Raw genomic sequence first — 15026 nt, forward strand, 5'->3', positions numbered from 1 at the left:
TGCCCCAAAATCCTAAATTTTGGGGGGAAAGGTGCTTTTTTTTAGTTTACAGGAATTGAAAAAGAAAGAAAAAGGACAAATTTGTTTTTGTCAGATTATATATATGGGTTCATTTTTTTGCCGTCAATGTAGATAATTTATCTACATTGAACCCAAAACGACATCGTTTTGAAGTGGAAATCAAGATATTTTTATAATTATAATTTATTTCAGGGTTATAATAGTCTTTTTCATTATAATTTTTTATCCCAAAACGGTGTTATTTTTAAAGCCTATATATATATATATATATATATGAGAGAGGAATATTTTTCATTTTGAATGACACAACTTTGTGTTATTTTTAATGAAATTACGTCAGTGCTTTATTTATAATAGTTCGGAGTATATGTTTACATATTTTTATATTATTAAATTCATAAACAAATTTACATATGCTTTACGAATAATTAATCAATTGTGTATTTAAGAATAATCTAATCATTATGCACAGTAATTTTCTATTTTTCTTCTAAAAATCATTTGCACAAACTTTTTCTTTTCTTTTCTATGAGTGCAACATGCATTATAAATTTATACGTGACCACTTTGTTTGGAATTTTGGGAGAATTTCCTTTTTGTGAAGATGACACACTTCTATGGATTGGTTGCTATTTCCATGGATGGAAAAATGACGTGTTGCCACAAAAGATCACCATTATAAAATGTTCTACATTAATGATTAATGATGGAGATACATTACACTCAAGAGGGGCTGGATATAAGGCTTATGGTTAGAAAATTGTATACGACAGAGACGAAAAGCTTAGCCCAAGATTCTCATCTCACTCGTCCCTGCTCTTCACACCATCCATTTTGTGAGGATAGTTTCTTACTTTAGGTAACACAGATGGATTAATATATGATAATCTAATGCCACTTATAAAACTTTTAGTCTTACTTTGTGTTCTTAAATGACATTTTTATACTAAATGCGAGGAAATAAATTGTGTAAAATTAACTATTTGATCGAAAACTCTCAACATCTATGCATATATTTTATATTAATAAAAATTTCAAGCAATTCTTAATGAGTGGACGAACCTTAATATTCAATTCCCACATTTTATAGATTTCAAAATATGACATAAACTATACCAAAAATAAAAATATATATATATATATATATATATATATATATATATATATATATATATATGTTCGGTCTTGGAAAGACCGTATTGCTATACCGTATGGTATGCGCTCAGAGATACCGTAGAAGTAGATACATGTTCGGCTTAGAGTCAATATTCCAATCACTGCGCACAAACAATAGGCTTATAGCCAAGATGTGGGTGTGTGCACAGTGTTGACAGTAATTGTAAATAGGTTAAAAAGTGTGTACTTGGGGTCTTTAGCCTTTTATTTATAAGGGTTACCTCTAGGGTTTGTCAAGATCTCCCAGTTGCAGTAGGATTTAACCTCCTTGCTGTTGAGATAAGGATTCCATCCTGAGTATCTTTGTTGTTTGATATTGTTAGGATAATAGAGAATCTATCCTTTGATGATCACTTGAGTAGGTAGTTAGGATATGATATATATCCATAAGAGTTGCCCCCAGCCTAGTATTATGAAGCTCGGAAGGCCGGGGTACTGAGATGTTATGTCGGCTTTGACATTGTTGAGTTCACGTAATTGGTGTTGCGGATAGGCTGCGTCGGAGATTGGACCATGTGTTTGACATTCGATATGTCAGCGAAGCGTGAATTCTTCGCCGAGTTATTGATTCTTTCGTCTTTGGCCATGATTTGTATCTCGACTGCGATATAATGGTCGAGCTCGGATTTGATCTGCGACATCTTGCTTGAACTCGGATTCGATCTTCGACATCATGGTCGAGCTCGGATGTGGTCTTATCGTATTGACTTGACCTTTCGCTTCTTGCCTGCAATGATGGTTACGAACTCCCACGTGTTGTCCCCTCATTGGTGGTTCGTGCGTCGTGGAACGAGCGTCGTTCTGAGCTTTTGCAGGTCATGATTACGTTTATTAAATACGTGCAGAATTGATTTTACCATTTAGCCCTTGTTTACCCCCACCGTTTGCGGCCTCTTCATCTTCGCGCCTAGGATTTTTCTTCCTTTAAATACCTATTTTCAAAATGATACAGGATTTTCGTTTTTCTCTGGATCCTCCTCCTGGCATTATCTTCTCCGAGTGTTTTCTCTTTTCATTGTTGTTTGTGAAGGTCTTTGTTGAGTTCGTGTCTGCTTTAGTCGTTTCATAGTTGCTCCGCTCTTTTCTTACTCAGGTATTTCTTCCTTCCCTCTTTTCTTTTGTTGTTTGTTCAAATAGGTAATCTTAAGGTTTCAAAGTGTTGCGTTTTCCTTTTTATTGGGGAGGAATACGAGTTCACATTTCTTTCCTGAGCTTTCTTTGATTCTCGTAACCGTCACTCGTTTCTGGGAACTTTGATGAGTATTTCTGGTTCACCGTCTAATCCGGCTTCTGGCCGAAGTGGTGATAGAGATGAGGAGATAGTGAAACAACTGCCTTGGGCAGTTCAGTATTGGTTCTATGGCAAGGAGTATACTGAGGAGGAAAAACTCCAACAGCTTCTCCGAGGCCATCGAGGAGGTGGCCGAAGTTCTGGAGGTGGACGTGGCTAAAGAGGGAGAGGTCGAAGAGGGAGGGAGAGTGGCCAAATGCTCCTTAATTTTGGTAAGGGCGAACTCCCTTCGGGGTCGAACCCTGTTATTTCTCCTGGGTCGAGCTCCTCTCTTGATCCAGTTCCTTTATCATATATTTTACCTTCATCTCAGGTTGCCCCAAGCCCAAGATCCGTACTAGATCGGATCCCTCCTCTAGGGTTGAGCGACAGTTCTTCTGGCTCTTCTTCATCCGAGCTAGCTTTTTCTTCTTTCGACGATCCGACTTCAAGTCAGATGCCATTTATTGATCTTATCAATAGTTCTGACAGTTCAATTCCTTTTTCTTGGAGTCCATACTCGTTGCCATCCGATCTCAGAAGTCCAAGGTCGGATTTGGATGATTTTTCTACTAACTCTCCTCCTTCGTGTTCCAGGACTGTAGTGATGGAAGAGTCTGATGCTCAGAATTGGGTTCTTCTTGACGTTCTCAACCGGCGATCTACGATGTCTCCTGCCGAGGTTGCCCAACTTCCCGTTGGAAACCCTAGTGGAGTTAATATTCTGCCAGCAGGTGACAACCCGATATGCATAGGTCCTAGTGAGGACGAGCCTCTTTTCTTCTACTTTAACCGAGATCTTGTTACTAAGATAGGAATTCGATTTCCCTTCACCGAGTTTCAAGCTGTCGTGATCTGCCGAATTTTTAGGATTGCTCCCTCGCAACTTCATCCCAATTCATGGGCTTTCATCCAAGGTTTTGAGCAAGTGTGTGCATATCTTTTCCTGCCTTGCACTATTACTCTTTTCTTTTTTCTGTTTGATGTGTATACTGCCCGGACTGGTGCCGAGGCTAAAGAAAGGAAATGGTGGGTAACCCTCCGAGGTACTCCGGGTAGGGGTATTTTTATTTCTTACTCCTAATCCTTCAAAGACTTTAAAGATGCCTACTTGAAAGTGGCATCTCGTTCTGACTCTTTTCCCTGGTTCGCCGAAGAACGTCTGGACAATGGGGATTTATCGTGTCGCTTTGAGCAGTATTGGACGCAAAAACACTATCGAAGGCGTCCTAAAGATTATGATACCCCAGGAGTAGCTCTTTTCGATTCGGAAAGGTTGGCGGCTTCCGACCTGATCGATTATGCCGATGAATATGGCATTATTGATTTAAGTCGGATTGTAGATAAGTTTGGAGAAGATCTCCTTTGCGAGCTCGGTATGTGGTTTATTTTCACGATCTGTTTTTGACATATCTTATAATTTGCATTCTGATCTTTGATCCTCTTTTGCAGTTAGTATGATGAGCTCTGAGTACAAGAAATTTCTGCCCAAGCCCAAGAAGAATTCTAAGGGGAAGTTCAAGGAAGTCCCATCTTTCGAGGCTGAGCTGTTAAAGAAACGGCGGCTTGATGTCGTATTTGGCAGCAGTTCGGTGGGTGATGAGGTGATCTTAGCCAATGTTCCTGCTCCTCCCTCATCATCTCCACTCCCTCCTCCTCTCGTCGTTTCATAAGGGGACATGATTGCCTTGGAACTTGGGGAGTTGTGGAAGGTCAGAGTTTCGGACCAACTTAGAGCCGTTATGAAGCCCCCTCAGTAGCTCATGGGCAGTTCGACCTTGACTTCCGACCTGACTGCCCTGATAGCTCGGTTGGAGGAGAATTCTTTGAAAACAACAATTTTGCTCCAATCCTTTCAGGATCTCCATCAGAGGCTCGATCTATCCGCTGCTTCCAACTCGTCTCTCACTATTAAGATGGAGGAGCTTTTGGGGAAGCATGGCGAGCTCGGTAAGGCTAAGTCCGAGCTTGAGGTGAAGGTTCAAGATCTATCTTTAGAGCTGTCCGAGGCGAAGAAGACTTCGGAGTCGGCCAATGCCAGAACAAAAGGTTTGAGGATAGAGAAGGAGGCCATCTCTAAGTCTTTGAGCGACAAGGATGCTCAGATCAAAAAGTTACAGGCCGACTTTGAAGAGGCTAAAGCCGTGGTCGTGAATGTTGCCACTGAAGCTTTTGCCAATGCTATTTCTCAAGCCCAGGTTCTGAACCCTGGCCTCATTACTGATGGGATGGACGTTTCGTATGATGTGAAGGATGGCGCTATCGTTCCTGGAACTCCGGGCTCTGACTCTCCCGATGAGCAGGAGACCGAAGCCGAGGTTCATGAGGCCGTTTCTCCATGTGCTGAAGAATGAAGGGGTCGGAATGCTGACCTTTGTAATATGTCTCTTTATTATGGGGCTTTTGATCCCCTTTTTGATTTCGTTTGAACACTTTTGCCATTTTAGGTCGGCTTTAAAACTTGCAATTGGATTTGCCTTTTGATTTTCTGAGATCATTGCTTTGATTTACTTCTCTTTTCATTTGCATATTTGAGGTTCAATTTCGATCTCGTTCTGTTATATTTCGGCTTATAATTTGGAGAGGTTGTTTTGATCGATCTAGGATAATTTTTGTTCGTCAACAAAATTTTTATTCCTTTATTAGATCGTTAAGCTCGGAGGCTTTTATTGCTTGAATAGAAATCGATATGCATTAATAAGATTGAGGTCAATACTCATTTTATTTGCAATTTAAATGGAATCTATTTACAAGGCCGAGTTTAAAAGCTCGTTTTATTTGCTTCGAAATAAATCTACCTACTGACTGAGCTTAGGAGCTCGCCTTATTTGCGTAGAAATAAATCTATCTACTGACTGAGCTTAACAGCTCGTCTTATTTGCAAGAATTTAAAATTTATTCACAAATTCTCGGAAGTCAGACTTCAGGCCTAGCTATAGTAGGCCTTTAGCTTGTCCGTGTTCCAAGTTCCCTTCACTGGCTTCTTGGAGATGGTTTCCAAAGTATAGGCTCCTCTTCCCAAGTTTTCCTTAACTCTGTAGGGGCTTTCCCAATTTGCGGCTAGCTTCCCATCTTTGGCATTTTTGTTGTCGATGCCTGCTCTCCTCAATACCAAGTCGCCGTTCTGGAATGACCGAGGTCTGACCTTTTTATTGAATCTGGTCGTCACCAGACGTTTTGCCATCATGTTTCTATATCTGACATTCTCCCTACTTTCATCTAATAGGTCGAGTTCTACAACCAATGCTTCATTGTTCTGCTCCTCAGTCCCTTGCAATCTTAGCGCCCTCTTCCAGGACGGTTCTCCGATCTCTACTGGAATCATAGCCTTACCCTCGTATGTCAGCCTGAAAGGAGTTTCCTCTGTGGCCGATTGGGCACTTGTTCTGTATCCCCATAAGACGAGATGTAGCTATTGCACCCAATTTCCCTTAGAATCGAATAGCCTTTTCTTGAGCCATTGATGATCACCTTATCAGCTGACTCGCTTATCCGTTTGTCTTAGGGTGCTCCATTGATGCGAACCGGTGTGTGATCTTGAAGTCAGCCATTAACTCTTGGAACTTTTTATCAGCGAATTGCGTTCCTTTGTCCGTAATGATCTCGGCTGGAATTCCAAATTGGCTGATCAGGTTTCTTTCAAAGAATCTCTGAATCCTGGCCGAGGTTATGGTGGTGAGGGGTTCAGCCTCAATCCATTTGGTGAAGTAGTCAACCGCTACTATCAACCATTTGAGCTGCCCTTCGGCTGCGGAGAAGGGTCCTAACAGGTCCATCCCCCATTTGTAGAATGGCCAGGGTGTCGTGATGGTTTGCAGCTCTTCGGGACGTGCACGAATGATGAATGCGTGCTTCTGACATTGCTCACATCTTCTCACATGCTCTTTCGCATCCGCTTCCATACAGTATGCCAGTAATATCCTACCCTAAGTGCCTTCCTGGCTAAAGCTTTTCCTCCCATGTGATGCCCGTTGATGCCCTCATGGATCTCGGTCAGGGCATAATCTGCTTCGCTCTAACTTAATCATTTGAGCATAGGTGTCTAGAAACTTTTTTTGTAGAGCTGCCCTTCCACGATAGTGAAACAAGCCAAGTTCCTTACGAGCTTTCTGGCTTCTTGAGCCTCGTCGGGCAGAATTCCTTTTTCCAAGTAAGCCATTATTGGCCTTCTCCAGTCGCCATTCTCAGTTTTAACGATGACGCAAGTCGGCTCTGGGATGCTTTGTTGTATCACCGTTTGATGATTCCCCGCTCCCTTCGAGCTAGCGAGCTTTGACAAAATGTCTGCTCTGCTATTCTCATTTCGGGGTATGTACTGGACCATCGCCTCTTCAAACTCGACCAGCAGTTCTTTAACTTGTTGGAGATATTTCATCATGAGTGGCCCCTTAGCTTGATACTTTCCTTCGACTTGCGAAGTTATCAGCTGCGAGTCACTGAGGATTTTTATCCTTCTTGCTCTGTGCTCCTTTGCTTGCACAATTCTTGCAATGAAAGCCTTATATTCGGCTTGGTTATTTGAGGTCGGAAATGCGAGATGGAGCGAGTGTTCGATAGATATTCCCTCTGAGCTTTCGATTATCACCCCGGCTCCGCTCCCTTTAGAGTTTGAGGACCCGTCGACGTATATTGTCCAGAGGTCTTCATTCTCTTTTTCTTTTCCCTTGGACGAGGTAAGTTCCAGGACAAAGTCGGCCAATTCTTGGGACTTGATTGCCTGCCGGGGTTCATACGATATGTTAAACTCCAAGAGCTCGACGGCCTAGTTGATCATCCTCCCAGCTAGATATGACTTATGTAACACTTGTCTGATGGGCTGGTTGGTTCTCACGACCACTCGATGCCCTTGCAAGTAAGGTCGGAGCCTTCTTGCCGTGGTGAGCAAAGCGAATGCCACCTTTTTGAGCTTCTGATATCGAAGTTCGGGTCCTTGCAGTGTCTGCCCTACAAAGTATATCAGTTGTTGTCCCTTGTTGGTCTCCCTTACTAGGGCGGCGCTAATGGATTCTTCTCCTATGAAAAGATACAAGATCAACGTCTCTCCGGGCTCTGGCTTTGAATATACGGGTGGGGTGGCTAGGCACCTTTTTACTTCTTCAAATGCCCTTTAGAAATCTTCTCCCCATCCGAATTTTGCCTCCCTTTTTAGGAGCTTGAAGAAAGGCAATGCTTTTTCTGCTGACTTTGGTAAAAACCTAGTCAGTGTTGCCAGAGGACCTGTGAGTTGCTGTATTTCTTTTTTATTTTCGGGTTGCTTCATCTCGAGGACGACCTTGCATTTGTCAGGGTTTACTTCAATTCCCCTATTGGTGAGCATGAAACCCAAGAACTTCCCATCTGGTACCCCGAAGGCGCACTTGGCCAGGTTCAATATGATTTTTCGAGCTTTTAATTGCTCAAAAGTATCGCTGAGGTCGGCTACGTGTGTGGTTATATGCTTCGATTTGACGATCATGTCGTCAATGTATACCTCCAGGTTCCTTCCAATTTAGTTCTGGAAGACACGGTTCATCATCCTTTGGTAAGTCGCCTCGACATTCTTGAAGCCGAATGACATGACGTTGTAGCAGAATTTTCCCTTTTCCGAGATGAATGCGGTCTTCTCATGGTCGTCTGGGTGTAGTGAGATTTGATTGTACCCGGAATATGCATCCATGAATGACAGTAGTTGAAATCCTGATGAATTATCAACTAGCTGATCTATATTGAGCATCGGATACGAGTCCTTTGGGCAGACCTTATTGAGGTCGGTATAATCCACGCAAATTCTCCACTTTCTGCTGGGTTTCTTCACCATCACAACGTTGGAGAGCCATGTGGTGTATTGTATTCTCTAATGAAACCAGCTTCTAACAGTTCGTCCACATGCTCGTTCAAGGCCTGATGTCGGTCGGGACCTAATTTCCTTTTCTTTTGGGACACTGGATTTGACCCAGGGTACATAGAAAACTTGTGACAACAAAAGGATGGGTCAATGCCCGGGATCTCTGATGCCCTCTGTAAGAACCCGCACCGTTAATTAAGGAAATTAATTAATTAATTATGTTAAATTAGGAAATGATTCCATAATTGACCCTAATAATTATAAAGAGACTTTAATAATTATGATAAGTGATTAAGAATGCTGAAAGTCACTTTTCGGAAGAAAAGTGCAGATACCGGTTCTGCTAGTCGGTATAAATGCGTACCGAAAAAGTATCACGGAAAATTATAATAAGTGCATGATAATTCTTAGAATAATATATTTGACTTGTAAAACGTGTTTCAAGTTAAAATAATGAGAACTGGTGCCAGAAACTGATAGTGGCTATGAAAAGCGCGTATCGGAAAGGTGCTCCGAAAAATATTATAAAAATATGATAATTCTTGTAAGATTGAGTAGGTTAAGAATCCTGAGTTTGGGATTAAAATGCTAAGCGTAGCAATTACAGTTAATACTGTGTGTTTATTGGTTAAATGGCTATAAATACTCTAATGATTGGGCACAAAACCCGAGAATCAGATTTCCTACGTGAAGGAGGCTGACTAGTTTTTCTAAGCCACTATTCCATTGCTTTCTTCCTTAGTTCTTGACCAAAACTCAACCTTGGACCCATTTCTTGGTTGTTTCATCATCCTAAACACTTGGTGAGGGTGAGAGTAAGCTTTGGGACTGCATTGTTGGCTTTTTTCTGAGTTGAGAGAGCTGTTTTGGGTGAAGGTTTGGGGCTGAGTTAGTGGGCTGGAGTGTTGGAGTTTTATTCTTGGTTGTTGAAGCTCCAAGTGGTCATCTTTGTGAAGAAAGGAACCACCTTGTTGTGCATTTTCGTGCACCCTTCCAAGTCAAAATCTTGGGAACTAGTTGTGAGCTCCAAGAGCCTTCCTTTGCTGAGTTTGAAGCCTTGAGTAAGTGTTGAACCTTTGTTCTTGTGTTTTGATGATTAAAAGAGGTGTCTTGGTATGTTTAATGAGTTAAACAAGTAACCAACAATTGTATGAACCTTAATGTGCCTAAAAATGAATGCTTTAATGTGTATAAGTGTTAAAAATGGAACCTTGAAGGGATATCTTCGCAAAATGCAGAAACTGCATTCTGTCGCGAAATATCCGAATATTAATACCCAGATATGGGGATCTGGATATCCGGATATTGATATCTGGATATTGCCAGAGAGATATTCGGATATTGCATATCCGGATATGTCCCCGGGGAATATCCGGATACTCTGGGATTTCGAAGAACAGTAGCTGTACTGTTCATATAGTAGGCTACTGGGGGTTTGTGGACCCTAGATTGATGCAGTTGAACTTCTGTAATAATTGAACTAAGTCAGAATCAAGTGTTTAGGGCTTGTGACTTTGTGTGAAGCCTTAAGACGTAAAACGTAAAGGAAATGTGTTGTCTTTAAGTTGTATGCTTGTAGAGTATGATTAATGGTATATTATTGGTCCATAACAGATCGTGATACTGCTGTCTTTGGGCTTTGAGATTTTGTGGACTCTTGGCTTGGATAGCAAGCTTGCAAGGTAAGCTTTCGTGTCCTCGGTTTAGCCATGTTGTGGTTCCACCATGTCCCTTGGGGGTATGGTTATATGCATGCTGTTTTACATGCTTTTGATGTTTTGGAAATGCTATTGAGTTGTTATATGCTAGTGCCTTTATGATATGCATGTGGTGTTCCACCTATACGGTAAGCCTGAGTATGTAGTACATACAATATGGTGAGGCTGTGGGTGAGGTGCAAGCGGTGTTCCTTGTACTATCTGTAGGTAATAGACGTATTCCTGTATTTCTCTGGCCAGTAGAATAGTTTAAACACACATGGCATGAATATCTGTTGCACTGCATAGTTTTGGAACTGATATTGATACTATTGCTTTTAGAACTTATATTGCACATGTAAGTGAGCTTGGGGTGGAAGATCCTTGAGGACCCCTTGTCTTACTGAGATTTCTGTTTAGAGATCTCACCCCACGTTTGGAGAATGCGTATTTCAGGTTCAGGTAATGATGGGGTTGAGACCTCAGGCGGCAGGAGGCCGGAGCTGAGTTAGATTTTGCTGTTATTATATGCTGACTTGTTGGATACTGGTTATGCATGCTGTTTTTATGCTTTTAGCTTTATTTATGATTTTGGATTATTATGTTGAGACTTGGTTGATTATGTCGTTGATTTGGTGAGCATGGGGATTGTCCATGCCACATAGACTCGTTTATGTCTTGTTTTAGTTGGAATTGAAATAATGTATCAGGATTATTGTCCGGACTACGGGTAGTAGATCTGTGACTTAGATACTCACTTTATTATATTATGAGGTATTCAGTTAGCTGTCTTTTGCAATATACACACAGGCATGATTTTATGAAATTGATTAAGTAATCAAGTTGGCTAAGTATAATGACGCCATAATTGAAAAGAAAAAGACTTTTCCGCATTTTTAATTAAGCGCAGCTTAATACGATAGTATGATAACACTACCGGGTATACACAGGGTGTTACATTTTATGGTATCAGAGCAATGGTTCAAGGGAAAAGCCCTTATGTATTGCAATGATTAGGATGTGTGGTTGTGTCTGTCTTGTGTGTTTGCTCCGTTGGTTTGTATTATGATGATTTCTTGGTCGAACCGAGAGCTGCTCGGGAATATTTTTTCAGAGAGCAAGAGTGTAGAGTAGTAATCAGGATTGCCAACAGGAGCAATCTACTCTGACTAAGAGCAACCCTCTTCAACTATACGCAAGCGTACGTGTCAAGCAATATAGGGTATTGTAGCCCATGATTTATCGTCCTCAGGGAGAAGTTGTGAAGTAAGAAGCGCTAAAGGAAACTTAATTTGTAAAATGGAGCAATAAAAGAAATTACTATTCTCAGCTAAACTTCACAAAGAGCAATCTCTGCGCAGCTAGTTAAACAATGTTAACCATTCTGAACCAGATGAGAGCAGTGAATGATTTAGCACGGTCATCGAATAAAAAGGCATCAATTGAAGTAACTTTTAAGAGCAGTCAACGAAATGAAAGTAAGAGCATCAGCTGGTAAAACACAGTTCAGTTATCGTGGGGAAAAGGTTGTGATAGAAGTTGAGTTAAGATTAATTTCAGAAAAAAAAAATCAAGTAGGTGTTACGGGTTCCATGTTTTCATCCCTTTGGTTAACCTTGCTTGGTAGCATATTTTACAAGTGGATTTTGCTCCTTCCCTTGTTTTGCTATAGGTAAGCAGAGGGTAAGGCCTTACTCTCCACGTTACTCCATAGTACTTGGAGTTATATGCAAGGAAACCATGCAACCTTCTCAAAAGAGCATGGATTCACATGGCAGTTCTCCCCATTCCAGGTGTTTCTCCCTCCTTTCTTCAGGCTAAACTACCCCAGGATTTTGAGAATGCTCCACACGCCTTTGTCAGTGTTTCATCAACCAAGTGGTCCCGGGATGAGGTTGCCAGCCCAAAGGGTTTCACAAAATCAATAAATTAAACCAAAGAGCAACTCAAAATTCATTTATAAAATATGTGTTCCTTACAAAGCTATCATAAGACAAAAGGGATTACTTATATGGAACCCTCACCTACTTAGAGGAAGTTAGCTCCTAGTGAGCATTTTTACAAAAAGAAAACAAAGAGATAACGAGTCCTAGGATGGGTGCTGATGATTCCCTTTATGAGGATTGCTTGTTCCTTTTATAGGGTTCTTCATTTGATCTCCATTGTTCCTTTCATCAAGGGTCGTGCTTTGTCTAAATCTTCTCCAATGGTAGCTTTGCTTCTTGCCAGCTTGGCCTTAAATGGAAGTGGTCCCCCTTGCTTTTGGCTCCCTTTATGAGTAGGAGTATCAGATTCAGGGAGGCACCTTCACTCCTTCTGCTGCATCTGACGTGGCTGCTTTTGATTGCTCAGCTTCCTTGCTTCCGTACTGTAGCAGAGGTAGCACCTCCACCTTCTTTGCTGTGGCTGATGTGGCGGCTTCCCATTGCTTCCTTTGACTGCTGTTGTACTACAGCAGGTTTTTTCTTTCTTTCTGCGCAACCCTCCTTCTTCTCTCTTCATTTTGTGGTTCCTTCTGATGGGCCTGAGGTGTCCTGAACAAGGCAAACTAACCCGATAGTCATATGAAAAAGATAATGTTAAATTTGCTCCAAGTCTACCTTAATTCCCACTTTCGGTATTGCTCTGGTCCACTATTCAAAACAGTTGCTCTATATGGAAAGAAGAAGGTTGAGGGGAGTGATTTATAACCAAACATGGGTTTTGTAGAACAATTTACACTTAACGGGCCTCAACTTTTGAGGACCATCATCACCCCAAAACTATATATTACTCGTCCCGAGTAATCCTTCACAACCAACAGTCTTCTTGTGACAGGCTAATGCTCCTTGAGATTATCGATGAAGAGTTAACTTAACTCCTTCCATTGCTTTATTAGAGCACTCATCTGACTTGTGAGTTTCACCAGCTTCATTGTGTGTGTGAACTCTTCCACTCTTTTAGTCAGTTTCCCACAGAGTTGCTTCCGGATTGTACTTTTTGGCTTGATTTCTTCTCTTACTTTCTAGCTCCCTTCTCTTTTTCTTTCTTTTCAGGTCTTTTAACTGGAAGTCAATTACCCTTGTTTTTGCATAGGGCTGACCTTCAACAGCATGCTGTTTGAGCGGCTCTTGCTCTCACCTTGATGACTTGAGCTCTTTGAGCGAAATTTTTGGAGCAGAGGAGCTGACCCCTTTTTTTTTTTGTTTAAAAAAAAAAACACAGGGGCAGAGTAATTTACTTAAACAGCCTGAAGTTCTTTCCTTGGTAACTCAATAAGTCCACTGAATAACAGAGTGTCCGATTTTTGGAGTGCTGCTTTTTGTGCATGGTGTTGCTCCAAATCAGAGTGATGCCCTATGTTGCTTTGTTAGAAACTGTAAACTCTTTAGGGCATCTCAAGGAGCAGAATCCTGAGCAAAAAGAATCATTGAGTAGATCAGGACACTTAGGACGGTAAACTTAGCAAAAATTAAAAACAACATTTTTTAAAAAATAAAACAGGGTGGCGAATCCCTGGTACACCACAGAAGTCATTTATCTAAGAGCAAAGTCAGTAACATTCCACCACAAAACTTTCAGGCATTCATTCCAACAGATTTAAACAAGTTAAAAAGGATAGGGAACGAATGGACCTGGGGTCACCATAGCGACCCTTAATGCTCTCGAGTTTCTTGTCTTGCTCCGCTAAAAGGAGCATTTGTTATTGCTTGTAGAGGGAAGACATTTGGAAACGGTGGATATGGAGTTTGTCCCTTGAATTTTTCTCCCCAGTTACTGGCGAAGATTTGATCCCTAGCTCGGTAGTACAATCGGAGTTGAATTTCCTCCTCTTTGCTTTTCATCAATTCATCTTTCAAGAGCCCGATCTCCTCCTTCCAGTCTTTTTCTTCTTTCTCTTCTTTTTCTTTTTCCTCCTCACTTTCCAATCCTTCATTGTCTCTGATTCTTTTTATCGTGGACTGATCAATGTCCGACCCTTCTGGAATGATTTCATCCGAAATCGGGATGTTGGCCTTTAAACCAGACCTCTTGCACATTTCAGTGACCAGACACGGGAAAAAGAAGGGGGAGTTTCTTGGTGCATTTGCCACCAGTTGTTTGTAAACGATCCTCCCTACATCAAACTTCTTCTTGGTCAAGATGCAGAAGACCAGCACTGCTCTTTCCCAGTTTACTCTAGAGTCATTGCTCACGGGAATCAGACGGGAGTTAATAAAATGCATCCATACCTTTGCTTCGAATTTGAGTTGCTTCCTAGGGATGGATTCCTTGGTTCCCCAGGTTGCTCCTTCTGAGCCTATTTCTCGGAGCACTTCTCCAATTATGGCTTCATCTCCTCGGCCAGCACAGTATCTATCAAACTCATCTTGTTCAGCAGGAACTGAAGCAGTGTTGTATGCTTCGTTGATTTCTTCAGGGGAGAAGTCTACCTTCACTCCCCTGATGAGGAGTTTTGGGAGGTCTTCTTTCTTCATCCCCTCCAAGAATGCAGTCACGAACTCAGTGCGAGCTCTTGAGGGAGGCTTAACGAAGAGTTCTCAATCTAGTTCTGCTACATCCTCGGTCAGCCATCGGTCGAGATCTCCATGTTTGGAACTACTGAGGACTATGCCCCGTTCTTGTATGACTGTGCGGTCGACTGTTGTTTGCTCAGGCTTGAGCTTTTTCCCTGTTCGGGTCCTCTTCTTGGAGATAGAAGCAACATGTATAATGGCCTTTGGACGTGTCATGGTGTAATGTTCTGAGTAAGAGGGATGGAGTGGGGAGTAAATGTTGGATTTTTGTGGGTTGAAGGAGAAAAGATTATGAGAATGAAATAGTAGTTCTGTGTTTATAAAGGAACGAAGGAGAGGATGGGAAGGTTAAAATGCTCTGTATGGTAGTGATCGTGGCTTTGCTGAGTGGCGGATATGGGGGGGAAGAGCGTCTGCTGCACATAAATGCCTGGGGGAAAGCAACTGTCCTCTGCTCTGACGGTTTCTTCTTTTTGAAATTGCTACTCTCGCTTGATTAGAGGGATGTGACAGCACGACGTGGAGCTATTATCCTTCCGTTG

Source organism: Gastrolobium bilobum, unplaced genomic scaffold, assembly GCF_033153095.1.
Source record: "Gastrolobium bilobum isolate Gb01-03AN ecotype WA unplaced genomic scaffold, APGP_CSIRO_Gbil_v1 utg26866, whole genome shotgun sequence".
NCBI lineage: Eukaryota > Viridiplantae > Streptophyta > Magnoliopsida > Fabales > Fabaceae > Gastrolobium > Gastrolobium bilobum.